We start from the raw sequence: 16,072 nt of genomic DNA, 5'->3' as shown, positions 1-16,072 counted from the left end.
GACATCACCAAACAGCTCCATAGTCACATACACAGCAAAGGAGAGATGTTGTTTACACCTAGTGATGTCAGTGGTATTGAGTGACATCACAGCACAGTGCTAAGGCTCCTGGGCCTGGACACAGCAGCGGCTGCAATATCTCAACGGAGAATACGTTTATATATATGTGTGTGTGTGCGCGTATATATATATATATATATATATATATATATATATATATATATATTTCTCCGCCGAAATCACTTTTAAACCCATTTCCACCTTTTTTTCCCTTCTCTTCCTCTTACTTTTTTTTCACGTTTTTTTACGTTTTTCTCCTTTTCGCCTCTTTTCTGGGCGTATTATTCTTCTTTTTCTTCTTTTTTTTCGTCTAATGCATACCCCATCAGTGCAGCAATGCTTATTCAATACCGCCAGCAGATGGAGACACTGGGGGATAATTTTCTAAGGATTTATACTGATTTTTCCTGTCTGAATTTGTCGCACAGAAAGTTGCAGGCCAAATATGTGTGACATTTCTGCGACTTTAGCTTCTAGAGCATTTTTACAACATTATACATAGGTGCTGAATACATAAAAAGCGACTGTTCAGCGACAGACAAGTCGCATCGGCTGAAAGTAGGCCAGAATGTCAGTCCATGTTGGAGCAGGTTTAGATACAGTCTAAAGTATAGATCTCAAAGTCTGTGCACAGAATTTAGCAAGGGCCTCGCACCTTCTGATGCATCAGGTAGGTGCACAATAGCATAGCCTAACCCTCTGTACTTTGGTCTATATTGATGCGGGACATAGACAGCCAGCTGATGACCAATCCATTAGTGCAATGGATGGCTGGAAGCATTTGTCTTTGCCTTTGCAATACCACAGAAGCAATGCATGGTCAATGTACAGCAATGACACACCTGTGTGAACAGCCAGGAGACCCCCCCCCCCCCCCCATGTTATGTTACATAGTTACATAGTTAGTACGGTCGAAAAAAGACATATGTCCATCAAGTTCAACCAGGGAATTAAGGGGTAGGGGTGTGGCGCGATATTGGGGAAGGGATGAGATTTTATATTTCTTCATAAGCATTAATCTTATTTTGTCAATTAGGAACATTCAGCACCCACCCGCTATCAAGGCAGCTGCCTATCATGTCATGCCCTACCTGCACAGGTGTGCTGGCTACTCAAATGATCCAATTAAGGAGGCCATTTAGTCAGCAGCAGCAGAAGTCCTGTGCCTGGACGCTCCAACAGCGGCCAGACACAAGCAGAAGCAGCAGAAGCAGCAGCAGCAGCACCACCTTTTGTTTTTTGGCTGCAGCAGCAAGGCCCACAGGGCTGGCTAGCTGGCTAGCCAGCAAGCAGGTAGCAATGAAAGTAGGAATCTTTCTTTTTAACCCTGTAAGGGGGTGGTGCACTGTACCCGAAGATACTGCCATATCGGGTCAATGCATAGGGCGACGGAAGCAAGCTTCGAAATCGGCCCCCGTTCTCAAAAATCCATTTAATATATGGTCCCCAGATAGGGGACGTATCAGATATTAAACTGATAAGAACAGATACTACACTTGATCTTAGCCAAAAGGCCGAGAAGCGATAACCGTGAAAGGGGCGGGCCCAACAAGGTCCCCTTCATGGGCACTATCACTGCTTGCTGTCAGGGAGGCTGCCAGACAATTTTCCATGCACACTCTGGGCTGGGGGGCAGTCAACCACCAGTACACACAGCAGAACCTAAACCCATACCATTATTGCTAAGCAGCAAGACAGGGGCCCATTGCACTCCCACGGGGCCTTTTTAAATGCAATCCATAACCCGGATTTGCCAGGAACCCTTCTTACTCCTCCTACTTGCATGTGACACTGGGCTTAGGATCTGCATAGGAAACACACACACAAGCACACACCTACCTTTGTTGCCTGCAGATGCCTCCTTGGCTGTCCCCAAACGGTATCAAACCAACACCCACGGGAAGCTGTAAGCATAGAGGACATGCCTGCACCCCATTGGACTTACCTGTGTGGGTTAAATCCGGGTTATTTGACAACCTATGGCGGTGATGGTTCTGCTCAGGCAGAGCAGTGCTGATGCTCCTCATAAAGCTGTCGCTGCTGTGAAGGTTCTAGGTGACATCACAAATCCCTATGGTTACATACACAACAAAGCTGGGTTGTTGTTGTTTACACTCTGCAAGGCCTGTGGAAGTGAGTGACATCATAGCACTGTAGTTCTGAGGGTTCTAGATGGATGCAACAATCTCCTGTTGCTTCTATGAAGGCCATAATAGACGACATCACCAAACAGCTCCATAGTCACATACACAGCAAAGGAGAGATGTTGTTTACACCTAGTGATGTCAGTGGTATTGAGTGACATCACAGCACAGTGCTAAGGCTCCTGGGCCTGGACACAGCAGCGGCTGCAATATCTCAACGGAGAATACGTTTATATATATGTGTGTGTGTGCGCGTATATATATATATATATATATATATATATATATATATATATATATTCTCCGCCGAAATCACTTTTAAACCCATTTCCACCTTTTTTTCCCTTCTCTTCCTCTTACTTTTTTTTCACGTTTTTTTACGTTTTTCTCCTTTTCGCCTCTTTTCTGGGCGTATTATTCTTCTTTTTCTTCTTTTTTTTTCGTCTAATGCATACCCCATCAGTGCAGCAATGCTTATTCAATACCGCCAGCAGATGGAGACACTGGGGGATAATTTTCTAAGGATTTATACTGATTTTTCCTGTCTGAATTTGTCGCACAGAAAGTTGCAGGCCAAATATGTGTGACATTTCTGCGACTTTAGCTTCTAGAGCATTTTTACAACATTATACATAGGTGCTGAATACATAAAAAGCGACTGTTCAGCGACAGACAAGTCGCATCGGCTGAAAGTAGGCCAGAATGTCAGTCCATGTTGGAGCAGGTTTAGATACAGTCTAAAGTATAGATCTCAAAGTCTGTGCACAGAATTTAGCAAGGGCCTCGCACCTTCTGATGCATCAGGTAGGTGCACAATAGCATAGCCTAACCCTCTGTACTTTGGTCTATATTGATGCGGGACATAGACAGCCAGCTGATGACCAATCCATTAGTGCAATGGATGGCTGGAAGCATTTGTCTTTGCCTTTGCAATACCACAGAAGCAATGCATGGTCAATGTACAGCAATGACACACCTGTGTGAACAGCCAGGAGCCCCCCCCCCCCCCCATGTTATGTTACATAGTTACATAGTTAGTACGGTCGAAAAAAGACATATGTCCATCAAGTTCAACCAGGGAATTAAGGGGTAGGGGTGTGGCGCGATATTGGGGAAGGGATGAGATTTTATATTTCTTCATAAGCATTAATCTTATTTTGTCAATTAGGAACATTCAGCACCCACCCGCTATCAAGGCAGCTGCCTATCATGTCATGCCCTACCTGCACAGGTGTGCTGGCTACTCAAATGATCCAATTAAGGAGGCCATTTAGTCAGCAGCAGCAGAAGTCCTGTGCCTGGACGCTCCAACAGCGGCCAGACACAAGCAGAAGCAGCAGAAGCAGCAGCAGCAGCAGCACCACCTTTTGTTTTTTGGCTGCAGCAGCAAGGCCCACAGGGCTGGCTAGCTGGCTAGCCAGCAAGCAGGTAGCAATGAAAGTAGGAATCTTTCTTTTTAACCCTGTAAGGGGGTGGTGCACTGTACCCGAAGATACTGCCATATCGGGTCAATGCATAGGGCGACGGAAGCAAGCTTCGAAATCGGCCCCCGTTCTCAAAAATCCATTTAATATATGGTCCCCAGATAGGGGACGTATCAGATATTAAACTGATAAGAACAGATACTACACTTGATCTTAGCCAAAAGGCCGAGAAGCGATAACCGTGAAAGGGGCGGGCCCAACAAGGTCCCCTTCATGGGCACTATCACTGCTTGCTGTCAGGGAGGCTGCCAGACAATTTTCCATGCACACTCTGGGCTGGGGGGCAGTCAACCACCAGTACACACAGCAGAACCTAAACCCATACCATTATTGCTAAGCAGCAAGACAGGGGCCCATTGCACTCCCACGGGGCCTTTTTAAATGCAATCCATAACCCGGATTTGCCAGGAACCCTTCTTACTCCTCCTACTTGCATGTGACACTGGGCTTAGGATCTGCATAGGAAACACACACACAAGCACACACCTACCTTTGTTGCCTGCAGATGCCTCCTTGGCTGTCCCCAAACGGTATCAAACCAACACCCACGGGAAGCTGTAAGCATAGAGGACATGCCTGCACCCCATTGGACTTACCTGTGTGGGTTAAATCCGGGTTATTTGACAACCTATGGCGGTGATGGTTCTGCTCAGGCAGAGCAGTGCTGATGCTCCTCATAAAGCTGTCGCTGCTGTGAAGGTTCTAGGTGACATCACAAATCCCTATGGTTACATACACAACAAAGCTGGGTTGTTGTTGTTTACACTCTGCAAGGCCTGTGGAAGTGAGTGACATCATAGCACTGTAGTTCTGAGGGTTCTAGATGGATGCAACAATCTCCTGTTGCTTCTATGAAGGCCATAATAGACGACATCACCAAACAGCTCCATAGTCACATACACAGCAAAGGAGAGATGTTGTTTACACCTAGTGATGTCAGTGGTATTGAGTGACATCACAGCACAGTGCTAAGGCTCCTGGGCCTGGACACAGCAGCGGCTGCAATATCTCAACGGAGAATACGTTTATATATATGTGTGTGTGTGCGCGTATATATATATATATATATATATATATATTTCTCCGCCGAAATCACTTTTAAACCCATTTCCACCTTTTTTTCCCTTCTCTTCCTCTTACTTTTTTTTCACGTTTTTTTACGTTTTTCTCCTTTTCGCCTCTTTTCTGGGCGTATTATTCTTCTTTTTCTTCTTTTTTTTCGTCTAATGCATACCCCATCAGTGCAGCAATGCTTATTCAATACCGCCAGCAGATGGAGACACTGGGGGATAATTTTCTAAGGATTTATACTGATTTTTCCTGTCTGAATTTGTCGCACAGAAAGTTGCAGGCCAAATATGTGTGACATTTCTGCGACTTTAGCTTCTAGAGCATTTTTACAACATTATACATAGGTGCTGAATACATAAAAAGCGACTGTTCAGCGACAGACAAGTCGCATCGGCTGAAAGTAGGCCAGAATGTCAGTCCATGTTGGAGCAGGTTTAGATACAGTCTAAAGTATAGATCTCAAAGTCTGTGCACAGAATTTAGCAAGGGCCTCGCACCTTCTGATGCATCAGGTAGGTGCACAATAGCATAGCCTAACCCTCTGTACTTTGGTCTATATTGATGCGGGACATAGACAGCCAGCTGATGACCAATCCATTAGTGCAATGGATGGCTGGAAGCATTTGTCTTTGCCTTTGCAATACCACAGAAGCAATGCATGGTCAATGTACAGCAATGACACACCTGTGTGAACAGCCAGGAGACCCCCCCCCCCCCCCCCATGTTATGTTACATAGTTACATAGTTAGTACGGTCGAAAAAAGACATATGTCCATCAAGTTCAACCAGGGAATTAAGGGGTAGGGGTGTGGCGCGATATTGGGGAAGGGATGAGATTTTATATTTCTTCATAAGCATTAATCTTATTTTGTCAATTAGGAACATTCAGCACCCACCCGCTATCAAGGCAGCTGCCTATCATGTCATGCCCTACCTGCACAGGTGTGCTGGCTACTCAAATGATCCAATTAAGGAGGCCATTTAGTCAGCAGCAGCAGAAGTCCTGTGCCTGGACGCTCCAACAGCGGCCAGACACAAGCAGAAGCAGCAGAAGCAGCAGCAGCAGCACCACCTTTTGTTTTTTGGCTGCAGCAGCAAGGCCCACAGGGCTGGCTAGCTGGCTAGCCAGCAAGCAGGTAGCAATGAAAGTAGGAATCTTTCTTTTTAACCCTGTAAGGGGGTGGTGCACTGTACCCGAAGATACTGCCATATCGGGTCAATGCATAGGGCGACGGAAGCAAGCTTCGAAATCGGCCCCCGTTCTCAAAAATCCATTTAATATATGGTCCCCAGATAGGGGACGTATCAGATATTAAACTGATAAGAACAGATACTACACTTGATCTTAGCCAAAAGGCCGAGAAGCGATAACCGTGAAAGGGGCGGGCCCAACAAGGTCCCCTTCATGGGCACTATCACTGCTTGCTGTCAGGGAGGTTGCCAGACAATTTTCCATGCACACTCTGGGCTGGGGGGCAGTCAACCACCAGTACACACAGCAGAACCTAAACCCATACCATTATTGCTAAGCAGCAAGACAGGGGCCCATTGCACTCCCACGGGGCCTTTTTAAATGCAATCCATAACCCGGATTTGCCAGGAACCCTTCTTACTCCTCCTACTTGCATGTGACACTGGGCTTAGGATCTGCATAGGAAACACACACACAAGCACACACCTACCTTTGTTGCCTGCAGATGCCTCCTTGGCTGTCCCCAAACGGTATCAAACCAACACCCACGGGAAGCTGTAAGCATAGAGGACATGCCTGCACCCCATTGGACTTACCTGTGTGGGTTAAATCCGGGTTATTTGACAACCTATGGCGGTGATGGTTCTGCTCAGGCAGAGCAGTGCTGATGCTCCTCATAAAGCTGTCGCTGCTGTGAAGGTTCTAGGTGACATCACAAATCCCTATGGTTACATACACAACAAAGCTGGGTTGTTGTTGTTTACACTCTGCAAGGCCTGTGGAAGTGAGTGACATCATAGCACTGTAGTTCTGAGGGTTCTAGATGGATGCAACAATCTCCTGTTGCTTCTATGAAGGCCATAATAGACGACATCACCAAACAGCTCCATAGTCACATACACAGCAAAGGAGAGATGTTGTTTACACCTAGTGATGTCAGTGGTATTGAGTGACATCACAGCACAGTGCTAAGGCTCCTGGGCCTGGACACAGCAGCGGCTGCAATATCTCAACGGAGAATACGTTTATATATATGTGTGTGTGTGCGCGTATATATATATATATATATATATATATATATATATATATATATATCTCCGCCGAAATCACTTTTAAACCCATTTCCACCTTTTTTTCCCTTCTCTTCCTCTTACTTTTTTTTCACGTTTTTTTACGTTTTTCTCCTTTTCGCCTCTTTTCTGGGCGTATTATTCTTCTTTTTCTTCTTTTTTTTCGTCTAATGCATACCCCATCAGTGCAGCAATGCTTATTCAATACCGCCAGCAGATGGAGACACTGGGGGATAATTTTCTAAGGATTTATACTGATTTTTCCTGTCTGAATTTGTCGCACAGAAAGTTGCAGGCCAAATATGTGTGACATTTCTGCGACTTTAGCTTCTAGAGCATTTTTACAACATTATACATAGGTGCTGAATACATAAAAAGCGACTGTTCAGCGACAGACAAGTCGCATCGGCTGAAAGTAGGCCAGAATGTCAGTCCATGTTGGAGCAGGTTTAGATACAGTCTAAAGTATAGATCTCAAAGTCTGTGCACAGAATTTAGCAAGGGCCTCGCACCTTCTGATGCATCAGGTAGGTGCACAATAGCATAGCCTAACCCTCTGTACTTTGGTCTATATTGATGCGGGACATAGACAGCCAGCTGATGACCAATCCATTAGTGCAATGGATGGCTGGAAGCATTTGTCTTTGCCTTTGCAATACCACAGAAGCAATGCATGGTCAATGTACAGCAATGACACACCTGTGTGAACAGCCAGGAGACCCCCCCCCCCCCCCCATGTTATGTTACATAGTTACATAGTTAGTACGGTCGAAAAAAGACATATGTCCATCAAGTTCAACCAGGGAATTAAGGGGTAGGGGTGTGGCGCGATATTGGGGAAGGGATGAGATTTTATATTTCTTCATAAGCATTAATCTTATTTTGTCAATTAGGAACATTCAGCACCCACCCGCTATCAAGGCAGCTGCCTATCATGTCATGCCCTACCTGCACAGGTGTGCTGGCTACTCAAATGATCCAATTAAGGAGGCCATTTAGTCAGCAGCAGCAGAAGTCCTGTGCCTGGACGCTCCAACAGCGGCCAGACACAAGCAGAAGCAGCAGAAGCAGCAGCAGCAGCACCACCTTTTGTTTTTTGGCTGCAGCAGCAAGGCCCACAGGGCTGGCTAGCTGGCTAGCCAGCAAGCAGGTAGCAATGAAAGTAGGAATCTTTCTTTTTAACCCTGTAAGGGGGTGGTGCACTGTACCCGAAGATACTGCCATATCGGGTCAATGCATAGGGCGACGGAAGCAAGCTTCGAAATCGGCCCCCGTTCTCAAAAATCCATTTAATATATGGTCCCCAGATAGGGGACGTATCAGATATTAAACTGATAAGAACAGATACTACACTTGATCTTAGCCAAAAGGCCGAGAAGCGATAACCGTGAAAGGGGCGGGCCCAACAAGGTCCCCTTCATGGGCACTATCACTGCTTGCTGTCAGGGAGGCTGCCAGACAATTTTCCATGCACACTCTGGGCTGGGGGGCAGTCAACCACCAGTACACACAGCAGAACCTAAACCCATACCATTATTGCTAAGCAGCAAGACAGGGGCCCATTGCACTCCCACGGGGCCTTTTTAAATGCAATCCATAACCCGGATTTGCCAGGAACCCTTCTTACTCCTCCTACTTGCATGTGACACTGGGCTTAGGATCTGCATAGGAAACACACACACAAGCACACACCTACCTTTGTTGCCTGCAGATGCCTCCTTGGCTGTCCCCAAACGGTATCAAACCAACACCCACGGGAAGCTGTAAGCATAGAGGACATGCCTGCACCCCATTGGACTTACCTGTGTGGGTTAAATCCGGGTTATTTGACAACCTATGGCGGTGATGGTTCTGCTCAGGCAGAGCAGTGCTGATGCTCCTCATAAAGCTGTCGCTGCTGTGAAGGTTCTAGGTGACATCACAAATCCCTATGGTTACATACACAACAAAGCTGGGTTGTTGTTGTTTACACTCTGCAAGGCCTGTGGAAGTGAGTGACATCATAGCACTGTAGTTCTGAGGGTTCTAGATGGATGCAACAATCTCCTGTTGCTTCTATGAAGGCCATAATAGACGACATCACCAAACAGCTCCATAGTCACATACACAGCAAAGGAGAGATGTTGTTTACACCTAGTGATGTCAGTGGTATTGAGTGACATCACAGCACAGTGCTAAGGCTCCTGGGCCTGGACACAGCAGCGGCTGCAATATCTCAACGGAGAATACGTTTATATATATGTGTGTGTGTGCGCGTATATATATATATATATATATATATATATATATATATATATATATCTCCGCCGAAATCACTTTTAAACCCATTTCCACCTTTTTTTCCCTTCTCTTCCTCTTACTTTTTTTTCACGTTTTTTTACGTTTTTCTCCTTTTCGCCTCTTTTCTGGGCGTATTATTCTTCTTTTTCTTCTTTTTTTTTCGTCTAATGCATACCCCATCAGTGCAGCAATGCTTATTCAATACCGCCAGCAGATGGAGACACTGGGGGATAATTTTCTAAGGATTTATACTGATTTTTCCTGTCTGAATTTGTCGCACAGAAAGTTGCAGGCCAAATATGTGTGACATTTCTGCGACTTTAGCTTCTAGAGCATTTTTACAACATTATACATAGGTGCTGAATACATAAAAAGCGACTGTTCAGCGACAGACAAGTCGCATCGGCTGAAAGTAGGCCAGAATGTCAGTCCATGTTGGAGCAGGTTTAGATACAGTCTAAAGTATAGATCTCAAAGTCTGTGCACAGAATTTAGCAAGGGCCTCGCACCTTCTGATGCATCAGGTAGGTGCACAATAGCATAGCCTAACCCTCTGTACTTTGGTCTATATTGATGCGGGACATAGACAGCCAGCTGATGACCAATCCATTAGTGCAATGGATGGCTGGAAGCATTTGTCTTTGCCTTTGCAATACCACAGAAGCAATGCATGGTCAATGTACAGCAATGACACACCTGTGTGAACAGCCAGGAGCCCCCCCCCCCCCCATGTTATGTTACATAGTTACATAGTTAGTACGGTCGAAAAAAGACATATGTCCATCAAGTTCAACCAGGGAATTAAGGGGTAGGGGTGTGGCGCGATATTGGGGAAGGGATGAGATTTTATATTTCTTCATAAGCATTAATCTTATTTTGTCAATTAGGAACATTCAGCACCCACCCGCTATCAAGGCAGCTGCCTATCATGTCATGCCCTACCTGCACAGGTGTGCTGGCTACTCAAATGATCCAATTAAGGAGGCCATTTAGTCAGCAGCAGCAGAAGTCCTGTGCCTGGACGCTCCAACAGCGGCCAGACACAAGCAGAAGCAGCAGAAGCAGCAGCAGCAGCAGCAGCACCACCTTTTGTTTTTTGGCTGCAGCAGCAAGGCCCACAGGGCTGGCTAGCTGGCTAGCCAGCAAGCAGGTAGCAATGAAAGTAGGAATCTTTCTTTTTAACCCTGTAAGGGGGTGGTGCACTGTACCCGAAGATACTGCCATATCGGGTCAATGCATAGGGCGACGGAAGCAAGCTTCGAAATCGGCCCCCGTTCTCAAAAATCCATTTAATATATGGTCCCCAGATAGGGGACGTATCAGATATTAAACTGATAAGAACAGATACTACACTTGATCTTAGCCAAAAGGCCGAGAAGCGATAACCGTGAAAGGGGCGGGCCCAACAAGGTCCCCTTCATGGGCACTATCACTGCTTGCTGTCAGGGAGGCTGCCAGACAATTTTCCATGCACACTCTGGGCTGGGGGGCAGTCAACCACCAGTACACACAGCAGAACCTAAACCCATACCATTATTGCTAAGCAGCAAGACAGGGGCCCATTGCACTCCCACGGGGCCTTTTTAAATGCAATCCATAACCCGGATTTGCCAGGAACCCTTCTTACTCCTCCTACTTGCATGTGACACTGGGCTTAGGATCTGCATAGGAAACACACACACAAGCACACACCTACCTTTGTTGCCTGCAGATGCCTCCTTGGCTGTCCCCAAACGGTATCAAACCAACACCCACGGGAAGCTGTAAGCATAGAGGACATGCCTGCACCCCATTGGACTTACCTGTGTGGGTTAAATCCGGGTTATTTGACAACCTATGGCGGTGATGGTTCTGCTCAGGCAGAGCAGTGCTGATGCTCCTCATAAAGCTGTCGCTGCTGTGAAGGTTCTAGGTGACATCACAAATCCCTATGGTTACATACACAACAAAGCTGGGTTGTTGTTGTTTACACTCTGCAAGGCCTGTGGAAGTGAGTGACATCATAGCACTGTAGTTCTGAGGGTTCTAGATGGATGCAACAATCTCCTGTTGCTTCTATGAAGGCCATAATAGACGACATCACCAAACAGCTCCATAGTCACATACACAGCAAAGGAGAGATGTTGTTTACACCTAGTGATGTCAGTGGTATTGAGTGACATCACAGCACAGTGCTAAGGCTCCTGGGCCTGGACACAGCAGCGGCTGCAATATCTCAACGGAGAATACGTTTATATATATGTGTGTGTGTGCGCGTATATATATATATATATATATATATATATTTCTCCGCCGAAATCACTTTTAAACCCATTTCCACCTTTTTTTCCCTTCTCTTCCTCTTACTTTTTTTTCACGTTTTTTTACGTTTTTCTCCTTTTCGCCTCTTTTCTGGGCGTATTATTCTTCTTTTTCTTCTTTTTTTTCGTCTAATGCATACCCCATCAGTGCAGCAATGCTTATTCAATACCGCCAGCAGATGGAGACACTGGGGGATAATTTTCTAAGGATTTATACTGATTTTTCCTGTCTGAATTTGTCGCACAGAAAGTTGCAGGCCAAATATGTGTGACATTTCTGCGACTTTAGCTTCTAGAGCATTTTTACAACATTATACATAGGTGCTGAATACATAAAAAGCGACTGTTCAGCGACAGACAAGTCGCATCGGCTGAAAGTAGGCCAGAATGTCAGTCCATGTTGGAGCAGGTTTAGATACAGTCTAAAGTATAGATCTCAAAGTCTGTGCACAGAATTTAGCAAGGGCCTCGCACCTTCTGATGCATCAGGTAGGTGCACAATAGCATAGCCTAACCCTCTGTACTTTGGTCTATATTGATGCGGGACATAGACAGCCAGCTGATGACCAATCCATTAGTGCAATGGATGGCTGGAAGCATTTGTCTTTGCCTTTGCAATACCACAGAAGCAATGCATGGTCAATGTACAGCAATGACACACCTGTGTGAACAGCCAGGAGACCCCCCCCCCCCCCCCCATGTTATGTTACATAGTTACATAGTTAGTACGGTCGAAAAAAGACATATGTCCATCAAGTTCAACCAGGGAATTAAGGGGTAGGGGTGTGGCGCGATATTGGGGAAGGGATGAGATTTTATATTTCTTCATAAGCATTAATCTTATTTTGTCAATTAGGAACATTCAGCACCCACCCGCTATCAAGGCAGCTGCCTATCATGTCATGCCCTACCTGCACAGGTGTGCTGGCTACTCAAATGATCCAATTAAGGAGGCCATTTAGTCAGCAGCAGCAGAAGTCCTGTGCCTGGACGCTCCAACAGCGGCCAGACACAAGCAGAAGCAGCAGAAGCAGCAGCAGCAGCACCACCTTTTGTTTTTTGGCTGCAGCAGCAAGGCCCACAGGGCTGGCTAGCTGGCTAGCCAGCAAGCAGGTAGCAATGAAAGTAGGAATCTTTCTTTTTAACCCTGTAAGGGGGTGGTGCACTGTACCCGAAGATACTGCCATATCGGGTCAATGCATAGGGCGACGGAAGCAAGCTTCGAAATCGGCCCCCGTTCTCAAAAATCCATTTAATATATGGTCCCCAGATAGGGGACGTATCAGATATTAAACTGATAAGAACAGATACTACACTTGATCTTAGCCAAAAGGCCGAGAAGCGATAACCGTGAAAGGGGCGGGCCCAACAAGGTCCCCTTCATGGGCACTATCACTGCTTGCTGTCAGGGAGGTTGCCAGACAATTTTCCATGCACACTCTGGGCTGGGGGGCAGTCAACCACCAGTACACACAGCAGAACCTAAACCCATACCATTATTGCTAAGCAGCAAGACAGGGGCCCATTGCACTCCCACGGGGCCTTTTTAAATGCAATCCATAACCCGGATTTGCCAGGAACCCTTCTTACTCCTCCTACTTGCATGTGACACTGGGCTTAGGATCTGCATAGGAAACACACACACAAGCACACACCTACCTTTGTTGCCTGCAGATGCCTCCTTGGCTGTCCCCAAACGGTATCAAACCAACACCCACGGGAAGCTGTAAGCATAGAGGACATGCCTGCACCCCATTGGACTTACCTGTGTGGGTTAAATCCGGGTTATTTGACAACCTATGGCGGTGATGGTTCTGCTCAGGCAGAGCAGTGCTGATGCTCCTCATAAAGCTGTCGCTGCTGTGAAGGTTCTAGGTGACATCACAAATCCCTATGGTTACATACACAACAAAGCTGGGTTGTTGTTGTTTACACTCTGCAAGGCCTGTGGAAGTGAGTGACATCATAGCACTGTAGTTCTGAGGGTTCTAGATGGATGCAACAATCTCCTGTTGCTTCTATGAAGGCCATAATAGACGACATCACCAAACAGCTCCATAGTCACATACACAGCAAAGGAGAGATGTTGTTTACACCTAGTGATGTCAGTGGTATTGAGTGACATCACAGCACAGTGCTAAGGCTCCTGGGCCTGGACACAGCAGCGGCTGCAATATCTCAACGGAGAATACGTTTATATATATGTGTGTGTGTGCGCGTATATATATATATATATATATATATATATATATATATATATATTCTCCGCCGAAATCACTTTTAAACCCATTTCCACCTTTTTTTCCCTTCTCTTCCTCTTACTTTTTTTTCACGTTTTTTTACGTTTTTCTCCTTTTCGCCTCTTTTCTGGGCGTATTATTCTTCTTTTTCTTCTTTTTTTTCGTCTAATGCATACCCCATCAGTGCAGCAATGCTTATTCAATACCGCCAGCAGATGGAGACACTGGGGGATAATTTTCTAAGGATTTATACTGATTTTTCCTGTCTGAATTTGTCGCACAGAAAGTTGCAGGCCAAATATGTGTGACATTTCTGCGACTTTAGCTTCTAGAGCATTTTTACAACATTATACATAGGTGCTGAATACATAAAAAGCGACTGTTCAGCGACAGACAAGTCGCATCGGCTGAAAGTAGGCCAGAATGTCAGTCCATGTTGGAGCAGGTTTAGATACAGTCTAAAGTATAGATCTCAAAGTCTGTGCACAGAATTTAGCAAGGGCCTCGCACCTTCTGATGCATCAGGTAGGTGCACAATAGCATAGCCTAACCCTCTGTACTTTGGTCTATATTGATGCGGGACATAGACAGCCAGCTGATGACCAATCCATTAGTGCAATGGATGGCTGGAAGCATTTGTCTTTGCCTTTGCAATACCACAGAAGCAATGCATGGTCAATGTACAGCAATGACACACCTGTGTGAACAGCCAGGAGACCCCCCCCCCCCCCCCCATGTTATGTTACATAGTTACATAGTTAGTACGGTCGAAAAAAGACATATGTCCATCAAGTTCAACCAGGGAATTAAGGGGTAGGGGTGTGGCGCGATATTGGGGAAGGGATGAGATTTTATATTTCTTCATAAGCATTAATCTTATTTTGTCAATTAGGAACATTCAGCACCCACCCGCTATCAAGGCAGCTGCCTATCATGTCATGCCCTACCTGCACAGGTGTGCTGGCTACTCAAATGATCCAATTAAGGAGGCCATTTAGTCAGCAGCAGCAGAAGTCCTGTGCCTGGACGCTCCAACAGCGGCCAGACACAAGCAGAAGCAGCAGAAGCAGCAGCAGCACCACCTTTTGTTTTTTGGCTGCAGCAGCAAGGCCCACAGGGCTGGCTAGCTGGCTAGCCAGCAAGCAGGTAGCAATGAAAGTAGGAATCTTTCTTTTTAACCCTGTAAGGGGGTGGTGCACTGTACCCGAAGATACTGCCATATCGGGTCAATGCATAGGGCGACGGAAGCAAGCTTCGAAATCGGCCCCCGTTCTCAAAAATCCATTTAATATATGGTCCCCAGATAGGGGACGTATCAGATATTAAACTGATAAGAACAGATACTACACTTGATCTTAGCCAAAAGGCCGAGAAGCGATAACCGTGAAAGGGGCGGGCCCAACAAGGTCCCCTTCATGGGCACTATCACTGCTTGCTGTCAGGGAGGCTGCCAGACAATTTTCCATGCACACTCTGGGCTGGGGGGCAGTCAACCACCAGTACACACAGCAGAACCTAAACCCATACCATTATTGCTAAGCAGCAAGACAGGGGCCCATTGCACTCCCACGGGGCCTTTTTAAATGCAATCCATAACCCGGATTTGCCAGGAACCCTTCTTACTCCTCCTACTTGCATGTGACACTGGGCTTAGGATCTGCATAGGAAACACACACACAAGCACACACCTACCTTTGTTGCCTGCAGATGCCTCCTTGGCTGTCCCCAAACGGTATCAAACCAACACCCACGGGAAGCTGTAAGCATAGAGGACATGCCTGCACCCCATTGGACTTACCTGTGTGGGTTAAATCCGGGTTATTTGACAACCTATGGCGGTGATGGTTCTGCTCAGGCAGAGCAGTGCTGATGCTCCTCATAAAGCTGTCGCTGCTGTGAAGGTTCTAGGTGACATCACAAATCCCTATGGTTACATACACAACAAAGCTGGGTTGTTGTTGTTTACACTCTGCAAGGCCTGTGGAAGTGAGTGACATCATAGCACTGTAGTTCTGAGGGTTCTAGATGGATGCAACAATCTCCTGTTGCTTCTATGAAGGCCATAATAGACGACATCACCAAACAGCTCCATAGTCACATACACAGCAAAGGAGAGATGTTGTTTACACCTAGTGATGTCAGTGGTATTGAGTGACATCACAGCACAGTGCTAAGGCTCCTGGGCCTGGACACAGCAGCGGCTGCAATATCTCAACGGAGAATACGTTTAT

The 16,072-nt window shown here is 46.2% G+C and overlaps 7 non-coding genes across 7 annotated transcripts; all 7 read right to left on the bottom strand.

Annotated features, from left to right (window-relative positions):
* Window positions 1-1,395: 1,395 nt before the first annotated feature.
* Window positions 1,396-1,586, bottom strand: LOC130314046 (U2 spliceosomal RNA). Its single transcript, XR_008861808.1, has one exon. It is a non-coding gene; the product is annotated as a U2 spliceosomal RNA (small nuclear RNA).
* Window positions 1,587-3,674: 2,088 nt separating this feature from the next.
* LOC130314045 (U2 spliceosomal RNA) lies at window positions 3,675-3,865 on the bottom strand. The gene has a single exon (XR_008861807.1). It is a non-coding gene; the product is annotated as a U2 spliceosomal RNA (small nuclear RNA).
* A 2,072-nt stretch (window positions 3,866-5,937) lies between these two features.
* On the bottom strand, window positions 5,938-6,128 carry LOC130314044 (U2 spliceosomal RNA). Its single transcript, XR_008861806.1, has one exon. It is a non-coding gene; the product is annotated as a U2 spliceosomal RNA (small nuclear RNA).
* A 2,085-nt stretch (window positions 6,129-8,213) lies between these two features.
* Window positions 8,214-8,404, bottom strand: LOC130314042 (U2 spliceosomal RNA). The gene has a single exon (XR_008861804.1). It is a non-coding gene; the product is annotated as a U2 spliceosomal RNA (small nuclear RNA).
* A 2,089-nt stretch (window positions 8,405-10,493) lies between these two features.
* LOC130314041 (U2 spliceosomal RNA) lies at window positions 10,494-10,684 on the bottom strand. The gene has a single exon (XR_008861803.1). It is a non-coding gene; the product is annotated as a U2 spliceosomal RNA (small nuclear RNA).
* Window positions 10,685-12,756: 2,072 nt separating this feature from the next.
* On the bottom strand, window positions 12,757-12,947 carry LOC130314039 (U2 spliceosomal RNA). The gene has a single exon (XR_008861802.1). It is a non-coding gene; the product is annotated as a U2 spliceosomal RNA (small nuclear RNA).
* A 2,082-nt stretch (window positions 12,948-15,029) lies between these two features.
* LOC130314038 (U2 spliceosomal RNA) lies at window positions 15,030-15,220 on the bottom strand. The gene has a single exon (XR_008861801.1). It is a non-coding gene; the product is annotated as a U2 spliceosomal RNA (small nuclear RNA).
* Window positions 15,221-16,072: the final 852 nt, after the last annotated feature.

The sequence above is a fragment of the Hyla sarda genome, unplaced genomic scaffold (assembly GCF_029499605.1).
Source record: "Hyla sarda isolate aHylSar1 unplaced genomic scaffold, aHylSar1.hap1 scaffold_1801, whole genome shotgun sequence".
Taxonomy (NCBI): domain Eukaryota; kingdom Metazoa; phylum Chordata; class Amphibia; order Anura; family Hylidae; genus Hyla; species Hyla sarda.
Note: the sequence above shows the minus strand (reverse complement) of the source record. Positions and strands in the feature narration are given on the sequence as shown.